Genomic DNA, 14,086 nt, shown 5'->3' with positions numbered 1-14,086 from the left:
ACAGCGTTAGCTGCGGTGGACCGGGGTCGGAGCACACGAGCGCGAAGGAAAAGTGCCCAGTGCCTAGTGCAATATCCAATCTAACAACAACACAAGATGAGCGTTTAAAACACAGAAGCGAAATTGATTAAAAGCAGACTCCTACTGGAACGCCGGCAGAACGCACCAAAGTTAGATATGCTACCCAATTCTGTAGTCACCAAAAAAAGTACCAGTATAAAGTAGTGATTATGGGGAAGAGAATAAAAGAAAAGGTATAGACCCTATTATGTTCATGTTTTATCTGACATAGGTTGAGGAGGCACAACGTTTTAATTAACCTACCTATTTATTTTCCCCAACGATCGGATCTTAGCCCAGTAAGCTTTATTATTTGTAGCCAACTTGTAAAAAATTTTAACAAAATAAAAACACAAACATTGTGATTACAACCTTCTTAGTAGAATACAAAGGCATCACGCATTCTAATTACACAGTGTCACAGGCTCTCACATGGTATCGCTTGCTGCACTCTTATAATAAGCTATGCTGTGCATGAGTCAGTGACCCAAATCCAATCTGTGGCCTCGCTAGGCGTGTGATCTCCAGGGTATTTCTCAATTCTATTAATCATACCTCCCCAGTTCTTGAGGTCCTCCTCCACCTTTTGTCACGTCTCGTGTGTCGCATGTGCTGAGTGTTTGCAATTGTCCATTCCACTAAGCTTTTCCTCCACACAGTTGTGACCAGCTTTGATTGAAAAATACAATTGTAAGCCCCCCAACCATGAACAAATGGTGTCTAAACTCCACTAATATACAACTGAGATCTTGAAAGATCCCCAGCAGATCTTGATTTGATCCACGTACTGAGCAGAATGTAAAAGTTAGATGGTTGCATATTACTTAAAAAATTACGTCTGCTCCGCCTCCCTCCCAGATCTGTGTGATGAAATATTATTTTCAAAAGAGTAATTTAGGATGTAAATTTGGATCCCCTTGACTGAGGCGTGACAAGGTTTTTCATACCACATTTTTCAGACAATCTTGAGCTCTCTGAAAGTGATTCTGGTCTCCAAATGCGCATTACCATGATTGTCAGCTGTGATTTTAGCTTGAACCAGCTTCTTTTTGGACTGTTTGTCCAAATGTTTGTCCTTTTAATGTTTAATGTGATTTTGGAAAGGTGACCCAACATATAAGTGATACTTGTTCCAAAACCATGGTTCGGTTCTACTTACTTTTTTCATCTTTCCACACCACTCCCATACCTCTTCTCGCTTCCTCACCCTTAAAAAAAAGCACAATCTACTACACCCAGTTCCCTAGTGGAAATCCTACCCAGAGCGTAACTGCTAAAATTGCAGCATATCTCCTGTCGAGTGATTTACCCCCACTGGGTACAAAAAGCAAATCATACGCACTTGGGCCATGCTAGTCAAAAATTAAAGATAAAAATGTAGAGGGCCCGCCTTCATTGTTTGAGGAGTAGTAATAGCTTGTAGAGTTGGGGCCAGAAATTTACCATCTCTTCCTGGCACATGAAGAATGGGCATGTAACTGCCACACGATCAAACTCCAGCAACTTATGTTGCTTCATCAGTGGGTATCCTGTCTATAGTAGTCCCAAAGGAGGAAGGAAATGCAGGTGGTACAGAATGAACAGCGCATCTTCTTCCTTGTAACTGCGAGATACTATTGAAAGTCAGCCTGGGACTTCAGCAGACACATTGATCACAATCGTCTCTAAAAAGTATAACATTTGTTATCTACTCTGCTCTCGTAGAAATATTTCAATGATTAACAATGCATTATCAGGAGGAGGATTGTTTGGGACACTGGGCTGCCCTGTAATTTTGGGTGTAACTTTACATACCAGCTCTCAGGAGAAAAAGCAGAACAGCTGTATGTCTAGAGACAAATTCAGAAGTTTGGCAGAAAGCCCATAGGTAAGATAAATGGAGGCCCTGTGGAATGGGCAGTAGGGAGTAGTGGTGGATCTCAGGCTTGTCAAAAATGACATCTAGAAGTAAATGTTTTTTTTGTTTTGTTTTCAAGTTTCATCTTCTTAACCAAAGGACTCTGCTGATGAACAATTCATAATGTCAGTGCAATTCTGGAAAGGAAAAAGGTCACTATGATTGGAATTTGTGACCAGTGTATTACATGCAAACACACCTGTTCCACAGGTGCGTTTAAATATCTGTGCTTTCTCACTGGTATTCAAATCACTGAGTTACAGAATTGACTCATCTCCACGGGGAACATCCTCGACAACGCGGTAATGACACCGCAGTGCCATTACAACGCGGGTTTCACAACACAAGTCGTTACCACGACTTGCGCTGGAGGGCGCTCTAGGCTAAGGAACAGTAGATTTACTATTCCAGCACCTTCCCTACTGTACGTAGGCTGGTGTTGGAATAGTAAATTTTACTATTCCTAAGTCCAGCACCCTACAGCGCAAGTCGTGGTAACGACTTGCGTTGTAAAACCTGCGTTGTGATGGTCTGCGGTGTTTTATACCGCGTTGTACCGTCATACATCCATCTCCACTGCAGGTGAGTGTACCTTGGTGTAGAACAAATGGCCAACAGGCTACTCGTGTGTCTCTTTTCGACCAGTGTGTTTTGCTACTGAAGTATGTAACAAGGATTGCAACCAATGACCTGCAGATTAAATATCGAATCCAGTGTGGTATGTTACTGATATTTTTACCAACAACATATGGAGACTGTTTATTCTCCAGCTGGTTTGGTAATCTTTTTATATTTTTCAAGTTTTGGTTATTTTATGTGTGGATACTCTCATTTCATCTCATTTACTCTTTCATTTTTTTGCTTCTTTCGTTTCACCTCTTCAATGTTTTTTCTATTTTCTGTTATTATATGTTTCACCTGTCTAGCGATAGGTGCTTCGTTTTGTATTCTCACCTCCATTTTACTCTCAACCTTTACATGATTTCTGCAGTTAACTTTTTTGTTATTTGACCCTTTTTCCACTCCTTTTTGCTAAATTGGGTTTTCCTTCTAGTGTCTTACAACCTCTTTTCCTTCACTTTTGTATTTTGCCACCATTACTTGTTTTCATCATTATTTAATTTCTCTCTATCCCTTTCTCACTGTCCACTTTTACCATCTTTCTCTTCAAATTCCTCTTTCTTATCCTCCTTTGCTTCTTACTCCTCATATGCATTGGTGCTGGAAAAGTCCAAATGCAACAAAATGATCATCCGTGAAATTTTGAGTTCAGAAAGACATTTGTAGTAGAGCACATTGGCCCCGCGGCAAGGTATGAGAAAATGGAGGACCAAAGACATAAAGGCAGGCATCCAGGTGGCACCTCTGGACATCAGACCTGGTTGATTTTGACAACCTTGTTCAATAATTAGTCAGCCCATGCTTTGATCGTTTTTCCAGCTACCTGAACCCCAAGCAAATACATTGTTTTTACTCCCAACAGAAACACAGGTTACAGTATTAACATCTGAAAGTAAATAGTTTTTTCTATCTCCAGGAGTTAGTTATTAAGTAATTACACAGTTTCTCTGCAGTAGACAATTATTGGGGGAGGATGTGCCTAATGGCTAGAGCGGTTGACCTCCAAGCTGGGGAACCGGGTTCGAGTCTCGGCAGGGCCGCTCAACATCATGTGATTCTAAGCAAATCACTTAATCTCCAGTGCCTAACAAACAAGCATTTACAATGCAACGGTTTTGCCTTTGCAAAAGTTAGAGCTATTGGCATTGTAAATGACAAAATCTTTATTTATGTGTTGGTTTTGAAAACAGATAAATAAATGGCATTGTCATTTACAATGTCAATAGCTTAATCTCTCGCAAATGCCACATAGAGAGCCCCCCACACAGAGCCCCCCCACACACACACACAGAGCCCCCCACACACACACCCACACAGAGCCCCCCACACACACACCCACACAGAGCCCCCCCACACCCACACAGAGCCCCCCCACACACCCACACAGAGCCCCCCCACACACGCACACAGAGCCCCCCAACACACTGCGAGCCCCCCCCACACACCCACACAGAGCCCCCACACACTGCGAGCCTCCCCACACACTCTGCGAGCCCCCCTCCACACTGCGAGTACCCTACCTTTTTTAGTCTCCTGTTTATTTTTTGAAACGTTCTATTGAGTAACACGTTTCTCATGTAAAGTAACTGGTCATATAGTACAGCGTTCTGACAGCTTTGGGTAATGTCCGCGCTATACAAAAATGCACTAAATAAAAAAACTGTGCTTAGTTTCTTCCGGAGTCTGCACCTCTCTGTTCAGGTGTGTGTATATATATATAGTGTACTCTGGTGTATGTTCCGGATTATGGATGCTAGCGTTTACTCCGTGGTCTGGATTCCAGCGTATCCCCTGTGTCATCCTGGTGTGTAACCTTCCGTGCCGGTGTGTTCTGGAGTTTATTGCACACATTCTTCAGGCGCAAACATACCCACAACAGCCACACATTCATCCTGCACGACACACACATGCATTCAGAGAAATACCCTATATACTGCCTGAGCTCCCAGCATGATTAGTCTCCTTGCTGGATACATAACCATGCATATTCACACACATACAGCCATCCAGAGGCATAATAATAGTGCAAGAGCCCTAAGCAAGGTAACGTAACCCAGTAGGACTCCGTGGAGTATTTAAAAGACTCCATTGTGGGGGGGCAATGGACCTCTCACTCACCTGTGACCTCATTCTTATTACACTGCATTGGCATACTAGTGTACTAGTGATAGCGACACCAATTTAATTATCTCAAACACATGCCATGCTGCAAAGAAGTGCACCGATCCTGCGGAAATAATCCGTAAAAGAAAAAAAGACACCTCACGCAGATAAATAAATCCACGCTGCAGACACACCCGTGCATGGTAGACAACCTCCTAACACATAATACAGCAGAAGCCAAACTGCAGGGGATGGTGACAGCAGGGAGGCGGATGGGGAGGTTGGGTGTTTAAACTCCCGTCATGAAGGAGATGCCGTGAGATGAGGGGAAGTGCGGGGGCTGTCCGTGTGGATGGGTAATTGCAGGTATTGGTGCTAGTTGATGGACAGAGGACGAGTAGCTCTGCATTCATGAATGGAGGTGCGGAAATTCTACTTATCCAGCCGAGCGCTGTAAAGCGCCAAAGACAATAAATGACACAAGCTTAAAGACATATTATAGGAAGTAGCATTGATAGAACATGTTCTGGAGATATTGGGTACAAATAAGTGCAACTAGGTAGATTGGGGCATCAAATGAAAGAGGCTGCATTGTGATCAAAAAGATAGCAACATTTCGCTAATTCAAACAATAATGGCTAAACAAGCATTAAGCACGGTCACACGGACAGCGGGAGGGGGGGCGGGAACGGGCAAACGGACAGTGGGAGGGGGGCGGGTTAACGGGCACACGGACAGCGGGAGGGGGGGCGGAACGGGCACACGGACAGCGGGAGGGGGGCGGGAACAGGATAAAAAAAAATAGTGAAAATGGCAAAGAAAATAAAAGTGGCTGCACAGCAATCCGGGGCGTCCCATGCCCCCCGCGGTCGGGCTCCGTGTGCCCATGATCCTGGCGTGGACGTGGGGTGCGAGAGGGCCTTCCAGGCGCTGTGCTGGTGCCCCCCCCCCCAGCTCCACGTTGTCCAAGGTGCCTGATGTGTGATCTTGAGCTATTGACTACTACTTCTGCCTCGATTTCCACAAATGTTAACAAGCAACGAGGGGGGGCCACAACAATACACAGAGACGACGAAAGACGTACAAAGTTACAATAAAATTAAAAGAAAATGCTGCTTATCTGCTCGCAAATCGAGGAACACATCCCGGCAACAGAAATCGCGCAGCTCACTCCTGCAAACGCCACGATGAACTGAACACAACATGCCGTCCCCCCCCCCCAAAAAAAATAACATCCGCCCACAGCCGCATGACGTGCTAAAAGGGGCAGGATGAGAAAAACATCCCCGGAACGCCCACAAATCGCCTCGGACCATGACGGACAGATCTCACTTCCAATGCCTAGCCTCCATTTATGGAGCTAGCCAATGGAAGTGAGAAGCGGGACTTTTGTCCATACTAGTAAACAAAAGTTTTCGCCCTGCGCGAAAGTCTGCTGCGCAGCTTTCGGCGAGGCGAAACCTAAAAATGAAGGTGTTCATCACACTTATTTCTTTAAATGCAATCAAGCTAAAGTGTACTGCACTTATTGTGTTAACAGGTGTGACAAACAGGGAATGTGCTGAACCAATCCATAGCTGTCTATGCAAGTAAATATTTGTAAATTAAAAAAATATTCACTTAAGCATCTGTTTTTCTAGTGATGTTTTTAAATAACACACCGTTTAGTTGTCCTATGCATTTTATTATTATTTGTTAGGGAGACCAGAATAAATCATCACTTAACCAAGCTTTCAAATCTGAGACCGCTACAATGCTTCAATGTCACTTAAGCACTTCATAACAAAAACTTCAAAAAGGAGATAGGAAAGAAATTACCATGTAACTAGACACCCAAATTACAGACAAATAGCCAGTATTTAAAGTTAATATAAAAAACCACACTTTGATCCAGCTTTGCAACTACACATGAAATAACTATTTTTAGGTGGATGTGAACATTGTACACAGGCTTTGTGCAGGCACCCAAAATGAAGAGAGCCAATAGGTAAACTGGGTACTCTTAGTGTCCAACATTTTATGCTTTGGTAGGCAGAAGCAAAATGTGAATGAGTATTTAATAGACCAATGGATGAAGCCCAAATCTATTATGTTCAATATGAATGTTGCTAGCACCCTATATATCAGACTGAAAAATAAGATGTGTCAATTACTGAGCAATCAGCCCATTTAAAGCACTGCTTAGGATGTTGTGGAGGTTTGAAACTTATCCCCTGCTTCAAAAGACATTACAAACACTTAATGAGCTTGAGGTGTCTGGTGGCCAAAAACTGTGTTCATCACTGTTGGTGGGATATAATGGTTTCATCTGTGAGTTCGGGATGAATGTTAGGACAGGTGGTCTTGGCAAGGGTCTTGTTGCTCCACGTCTAGTGCTCTCTGCAGAATATTTGTAAACAGTAGTGGGAAGGAGATCAGATACGGTCTTTTGGCTGAGCTTTTCTCTATTAACCAACTTTAAACTACTTTGGGTAGTGAGGCCTTCAGTTATCCTATGGATCCTGGTTGAGACTGCTTGTGTTTTGTAAAGGGGGAAATGTACGGAACAAGGCATGGTACTCAGAGTAATGAAACCGCCTCAACGCCTTTACCCCCCTAACCTCTATAAAAATGCTAAGAAGAACTTGAAACACAAACTATTAATTCATCACCAGGAAACCTTATTTGTTGATTAATTACATTATTACAACAGAAAATAGTAGTGGGTCTAACAAACAGTTGGCTCAAGTATGTGTCTGCAAGGTAGATTTTGAACTACGTCAAAAATTGAGCATCTTTCCTGTGTGGAAAAATACCCATCAGTTGTCGATCCTGGGCGCCCTGTTCATCATTTGGGTTTCCTTCACACCGGGAAGGTAGGTTTTAGGCCCATAGTAATGATGGAAATGGAAACCTTTTTTCTGTTCTCATATATCAGGGTAAGGATGGACAACTCAAGAGCAGTGCATGTGTAGAGTGAAAGGGTGTGAACTGTGATGTGAACAGCTAAAATTGGGTAATAGAATGGAAAACAAACTTTAATAAACACCTTTCTATTCCCAATGTAAAAAAGCGTGCAATACTAGTGGTTTTAACAAATAGCCACTACACTTTATATGTGGTCAACATGTTTCTGCAGACTAAATTATGGATCCCTCCGGTATCCTGCTGCTTTCTTCAGGACCTTATTTGCGACTGCTCATTAAAAAGTAAATAGGTGAGGAAACTATCACCTGGATATTTCAGTAGTACATCATTCTCCTACCTTTTAGTGAAATCCAAGCGATCCCAGTAGAGATGTGATGTCCATGCAGACACATACAAAAAGACAACAACCAACAGATCAATAAGTCTGTTAGGTTACAATATACCAAAGTTATATGTATTAGGTGAATCGTTGCAAAATCGAAAAATAGTGGCTCACAGAGTACACCACACTTTCCAAGCTTAAAGTGATTCCTCTCACTCACCAAAGTTGTAGGAGAGAAAAGCTCCACCCCACCTGGCCACAGCTCAGGTACATGGAGCCCCGCACTGATGAGCATAAGAAAGGAAAACATATTAAATGTCGGGTTAGTATGACATGTCAGAACACTGACTTCATTTTACCACCTAAGAATCAGCAAAAACATCCTGTGACTCCACCTAAGTATGTTCGTGATGTTCTGAACAAAGGCATGCTCTAATGTGCTACTTAGTTTCATAGAGCCTTTTCTTTGTATGGTAAACACGAATAACGTCGTGCAGCTTTTATGTGTCTCATCGTTGTAAGTAGCACATTGTTAACATAAACAGCGTCCTGAGCTAGAACACCTCGCTACCAAAATCGGCTCTGTTCGCTTTCTCATGTTCGTTAAATGAACCGAACACGGAGTCCAATTGTTGTTGGTAGCAGATTATTATCTTTTCTCTAGCTAGAACGCCCCGTTTACTAAGAGTCGGCTCTGTTTGTTGAATGAACCGAGCACTTTCTCATGTCAGTTAAATGCGCCGAACACGGAGTCTCATTGATGTTAAAAGTGAATTATTATCTTTTCTATTTAGCTAGAGCGCTCCATTATTAAAGTCAGCTATGTTTGCTCTCTCTTGTTTGTAAACAGAACCGCGCACTATGGCAGCAGCTGCCTTGGAGAGGCTTTTAACAAATAGGGAACTCAATTCCATCACACCAGTGAACCTTATTATGACTTTGGCTACAATAGCAATGACTGAGAATTTTTTTCAGTTTGAGGATGCGTTCTATATGCGTTCTATTTGCAGGTTAGCGGGACTAGTATGGGCAGCGTTTTTGCCCACAGGAAAGATGCTCAATTTTTGACGTAGTTCAAATCTACCTTGCAGACACATACTTGAGCCAACTGTTTGTTAGACCCACTACTATTTTCTGTTGTAATAGTTTGTATTTAGGGGTTATAGTAGTGTGGGGTCTTTAAACATCCCCTTGGGCCCTCCCCCCCTCTCTTGTGTGTTAATTACATTAGCCTCACCTCCATCATCAAGACTAACTAAATGTTTTACTCCTGACGCCCCTTTACATGGAACAGTATCTTCCTCCACCACCTCCCCACAACGAAATCTTGCAAAATTCCATATGATTGGAAACTGTCCACCACCCCTTCCTCCACTTTTCAAGGCGATATCGACATCTCTATCATTAATACCGGAAATAGCCTCATTCAAGCCACTGAGAACCACCTCACCATCTTCGAGCACCACTGTAGCTCCCTATACGGTCTACTTTCTTCGCCCACCCGTATCACTGCAGCCTCTCGATCACAGGAAATCCCCCAGGCTTCGCCTCTTGACGCCATCCTCCCCGCTCCTTGATTCTGATACTACCTATGAAGTCTCCCAATCCCGACCTTTGATCCCACCGCCCCCTTAGCATCCTCCTCTGCGCTTGACACTTCCACATCTTCCCTAAGCACTCAAACACTCTCTCCCCTCACCTCATCTGCCTCTCCACCTTCTCCTGATTATCTGTCGCACTCGGCCTCCCAAGCCATCTCCCCCCCTCCTCTTGACTCGCTCCCACTCATTCTTAACCACACCCTTCGTACCTCTCATTCATCCTAGCCCTCTCCGACTGATTCCCCCCACTCCGATCCCCCTACACCCTGCGCCCCATCACTCCGACCCGCTCACGGCGCCACCTAGGACAACAAACCCTTGCAACCTTAATGACCCCACCCCCATAGACAAGATGGCACCCCACCTTACTCACCCCTTGCACCCTCTTCTCATAGCACTCACCAGGCCCCTGGGTATGATGGCTCTCACACTACGAGTCATCCTCAGTCTAGCATCTTGAACACCCCTCACTTCCCTCCACCTGGATTCCCTCCACGTCTTCTCCCTATTCCTCTCTCCCTGTCTAATGTGGAACATACCCCTCTCCCCACCGACCTCTTTGCCTCTTTACCCTCCACTCTTTTGACCCAATCGTTCCTTAACATAGAACTCCACCTCTCTATCCTGACGTTTGAACTTTCATCTCTCAGGAAAGACTTTAATTCCCTCCGCGATCCTAATCTTACCAACCATATCTTTTCCATGGCCCCGTACAAACGATCATTACATCCCCTCAACAAGAGAAGACTACCCCTCCCTTTAAGCCAACCGGTGGACCCTCTGGTTACAGTCCTCTTGTATCATCCCAAACCCTGAGCCATCCCTCCTCCCCGGACCCCGGGGACTTAAATATCCCCTGCCCCCCCTATCCCCAGGACTATTGATCCTCCTACACTGCATCCACAATCTTGGGGAGTAGCCGTTTCCCCACCTCCCCTGGCTCGCCCAGACCTCCTCCACTTCTCTCCATGACTACCGACCCGCCTACACGTCACTCCGCCATTCCGTGATCCTGGGGACAAGCCGTATCCCTTCCTCCCCAGTCGCACCCAAACCCCCTCCGCAACTCACCAGAATCCATACCTGCAGTCCCTCCAAAATTAGCCCTAAACCCCTCAACTGCATGCTGGTCAACTGTCGATCGGCCGCACGACATGCAACAGAAATCTCGGAAACCATCCTTAGTGAAGCCATTGACATCGCTTTTCTTACCGAAACCAGGCTCACTCTGCATCTATTCTTGACCTGATTACCCCAGGTTACCCCGTTCTCAGAAAAGATAGACTTGACAAGACTGGAGGGGGCCTAGCCATAATCTACAAAGATGAACTCCAACTCTCCCTCGTTCCAAATTCCGATCAAGCCACATTTGAATACATCGGAGCTGAACTTAAAGCTGACTTGCTTTCCCAAGCCTCGATTTCCAACTCGAAAAACCTCTTCCTCAGTAACTTTAATGTTCACTGGAACAATAAGGATGATTCCTCGGTTAACATCCTCAATGACCTACTCAACGTTACTGACTTGAATCAACTCAGCCATTTGCCAACTCATTCCAAAGGGGCTACTCTTGACGCTATCATTACTAGCAAAGACCTGGCTTCCCTTTCCCGCATTGTCCCCATTGACTGGTCCGACCATCACCTTATTCTCTTCACGATTAACTGCGCCGTACCCCCCTGTCCCCTATAAACAGCAAACATAGGAAATTAACCAGAAATCTTCACCTTATTCTCCCTGGCGAACTGGAGACTAAGATTAAAGCAAAACTTCAACTTACTTCTCCCTTTCAAAATACTAATGACCTTACCGAACACTACAACAAATCCATCATCGAGGTCCTTGATCATATTGCCCCAGCCAAATTAAAACTGCATAAAAACAGTCCCGCCAAATCCTGGTTTAATGCTGATCTTCACAATGAGAGACGCTCACTTAGGCTGGTCGAACGAACGTGGAGGCAACACCCCTAACCCCTCAATCTTGCCCTCCTCAGAACTGCAAGTGCGGACTATAAAAAGCACATCCTCAACGAAAAGACCTCCTTCTTCCGCCCTCAGCTTGACCGGGCTAAAAATCGACCCAGGGAACTAATCCGTGTTATCAAAAATCAAACAGCTTCTGCTCCCTCCAAATTTTTGGCCTCAATCGAAAGATGCGATGAAATTGCTAACTTCTTTTCTGAAAAAATCGCCACGATTGACCAATCCTTTGCCTTATCCCTCCCACCATACTGGCCTTGACTCTCACTGACCTCCCATCCAAGTCATCTTTTACTCCTTTGCCCCCGCCTCACCCTGTTCACCTCCCTCCCGCTAACTCCCCTCCCGAACATTTCCTCACCAGCCCACTTCTAAAAAAAATAATGCATCTTGGCTTAATTTCACCCCAGTTACAGAGCTTAAAGTCCTCAACATAATCACTAAGCTCAAACCCTCCTCTCATACCCTGGACCCTCTCCCCGCTAACCTTGTTCAAGATTTAAAGCATATCATTGCTCCATATTGGACCATCATAATCATCATCAACGCCTCCTTTGCCACAGGGTGTGTCCCTGTTTCCCTTCAGCTTGGTGGATCACTCCTATCCTCAAAAATGCTACTGCCAACCCCACCGACCTTAACAATCTACTTCCTATCTCTAATCTTCTTCTTCTATTGAAGGCCCTCGAAAAATGCGCCTGGCTCCAACTGGACAAGCACATTGACTCTTTTTGCCTTTTGGACACATTACAGTCAGGTTTTAGAAAGGGCTGCAGTACAGAAACTGCTATGCTCAACATTGTTGATGAAATCCATCACTCTCTCGAAAAGAGGAGGCCTCCCTTCTCATTCTTCTTGACCTCTCTGCGGCTTTCTAGACCGTTAACCACTCCGTCTTACTCAAACCCTCAAAGTTAGTTTAGGCTTCAATGGTCTAGTACTTAAATGGTTCACCTCCTTCTTTCAGCACAGAACCCAACAAATTAAAATCAGCAATTGCCTCTGTAAACCTAGTCCTGTCTCCCTGGGTGTGCCCCAGGGTTCTATTCTCTCTCCCTCCCTATTTAACCTCTTCATGGAACCCCTCACCCTCATTCTCAAGCAAGCAGGAATCAAATACCACCTCTATGCTGACGATACCCAGCTGTATTACAGGATCAAATTCCAAGCTGACATTCTGCACCTCACTGATACCCTGACTAAGATACAACACTGGTTCCAGCATAATCACTTTAAGCTCATCCCTAAAAAAACAGAAGTCTTTCTTTTCACTCCTAAAAACAAGAGGCTCCCCATCCAACTCTGGATCTCTGACCTTAAAGCTCTCAACTGCTCTCTGTCCACTTCTAATTCAGTTAAATCCCTCAGAATAAGCATTGACCACAACCTCAGCCTTTATCCCCACATAAAAAATGCGCCCAAAGGCGCTCTCTTCACTCTACAGCACCTCAAGAAAGTTAAACCCTTCATTTCTGCTGATGACTTCAAATTAGTTGTTCAATCACTGGTACTTTCTAGATTGGACTACAGTAATGTCATTCTCTCTGGAACACCGAAAGCCCACTTAGCACCAATCAAATCTGTCCTTAACCTTGCGGCAAGGCTTATATTGGATGGCAAGCCGTTTGACCACATCTCCCCCATCCTCCAAGATCTCAAATGGTTCCCCATTGAAGGCAGATCCTCCTACAAGAATGCTTGTATTACGCATAAAGCCTTGCATCATCAGACCCCATTTTATCTATCAGACAAACTCCACAAAGCGGGCTGCACTAGAGAAATGAGGAGCACAAATACACTCGTGCTAGTACTGCCCTTGGTAAAAAAAAAAAGCTAGAGTCTCGCTCTTTCTCCGGAAATGCTCCCATTATTTGGAACTCACTCCCCAAAGATCTACGCTGCAATCCCTCCTGACTCGGCTTCAAAAAAGAGCTCAAGCGGCACATTTTAAACAAATACTGGGGTCCTTAATCCTGCCACCAAACGGGGGTTAACATCCTGCCCAAGATGGTGCCATGTTCTCGCCACTTTAGACCTGACCTACTTCTCCCCCTTTTTTCCTTACTTATACTTCCACCCTCCCCCTTCTAGTTCTCTTATATTCACTGCCTACACATGTTATATAGCCAAAGCAGTAAAATAAAAACAGCAACAAATGGAGAAAACAGAGAAGAAAAATAATATGCAACACTGATATAAAGATATGGGAGTCCAACGTGACGGAAGAATGAGATGGGATCAAGCTTAGGCGGGTCCTTTGTTCATCAATCCAGGCATTAAACAGCAACAGTGACGGGGTCATAAAAATATTTAGATTGCCGCACCTATTTGTTTTCTTTAAAAATTAAGCTCTGCTACACACTCCTCCGGTTTGATGGTGTGCTGCCTCCTGTATGACAAAATCATTTTTTAGCAGTTTTCTTTTTAAACATGGGATTCTAGAAAACTATACTTAATCTGATAATGTGTGGATTTGTTCCATTTCTTTCTTTTAAGTACTGTATTAGAGTTAAAATGTAACAGGGGGACATGGAAACATCCGTTTTACACAGCCGTGGCCCATGCAGGTAAGAGCGGTGGTGTGGTATTTCGA

The 14,086-nt window shown here is 44.3% G+C and overlaps 1 protein-coding gene across 1 annotated transcript in view; it reads left to right on the top strand.

The window, feature by feature from the left end:
• Positions 1 to 14,086, top strand: part of PLEKHA3 (pleckstrin homology domain containing A3) — a 254,424-nt gene that overhangs the window by 40,788 nt on the left and 199,550 nt on the right. The gene's annotated exons all lie outside the window — the stretch shown is intronic.

Source organism: Lissotriton helveticus, chromosome 3_1, assembly GCF_964261635.1.
Source record: "Lissotriton helveticus chromosome 3_1, aLisHel1.1, whole genome shotgun sequence".
In the NCBI taxonomy this organism is placed as follows: domain Eukaryota; kingdom Metazoa; phylum Chordata; class Amphibia; order Caudata; family Salamandridae; genus Lissotriton; species Lissotriton helveticus.
This window is presented reverse-complemented; position numbering and strand designations above follow the sequence as displayed.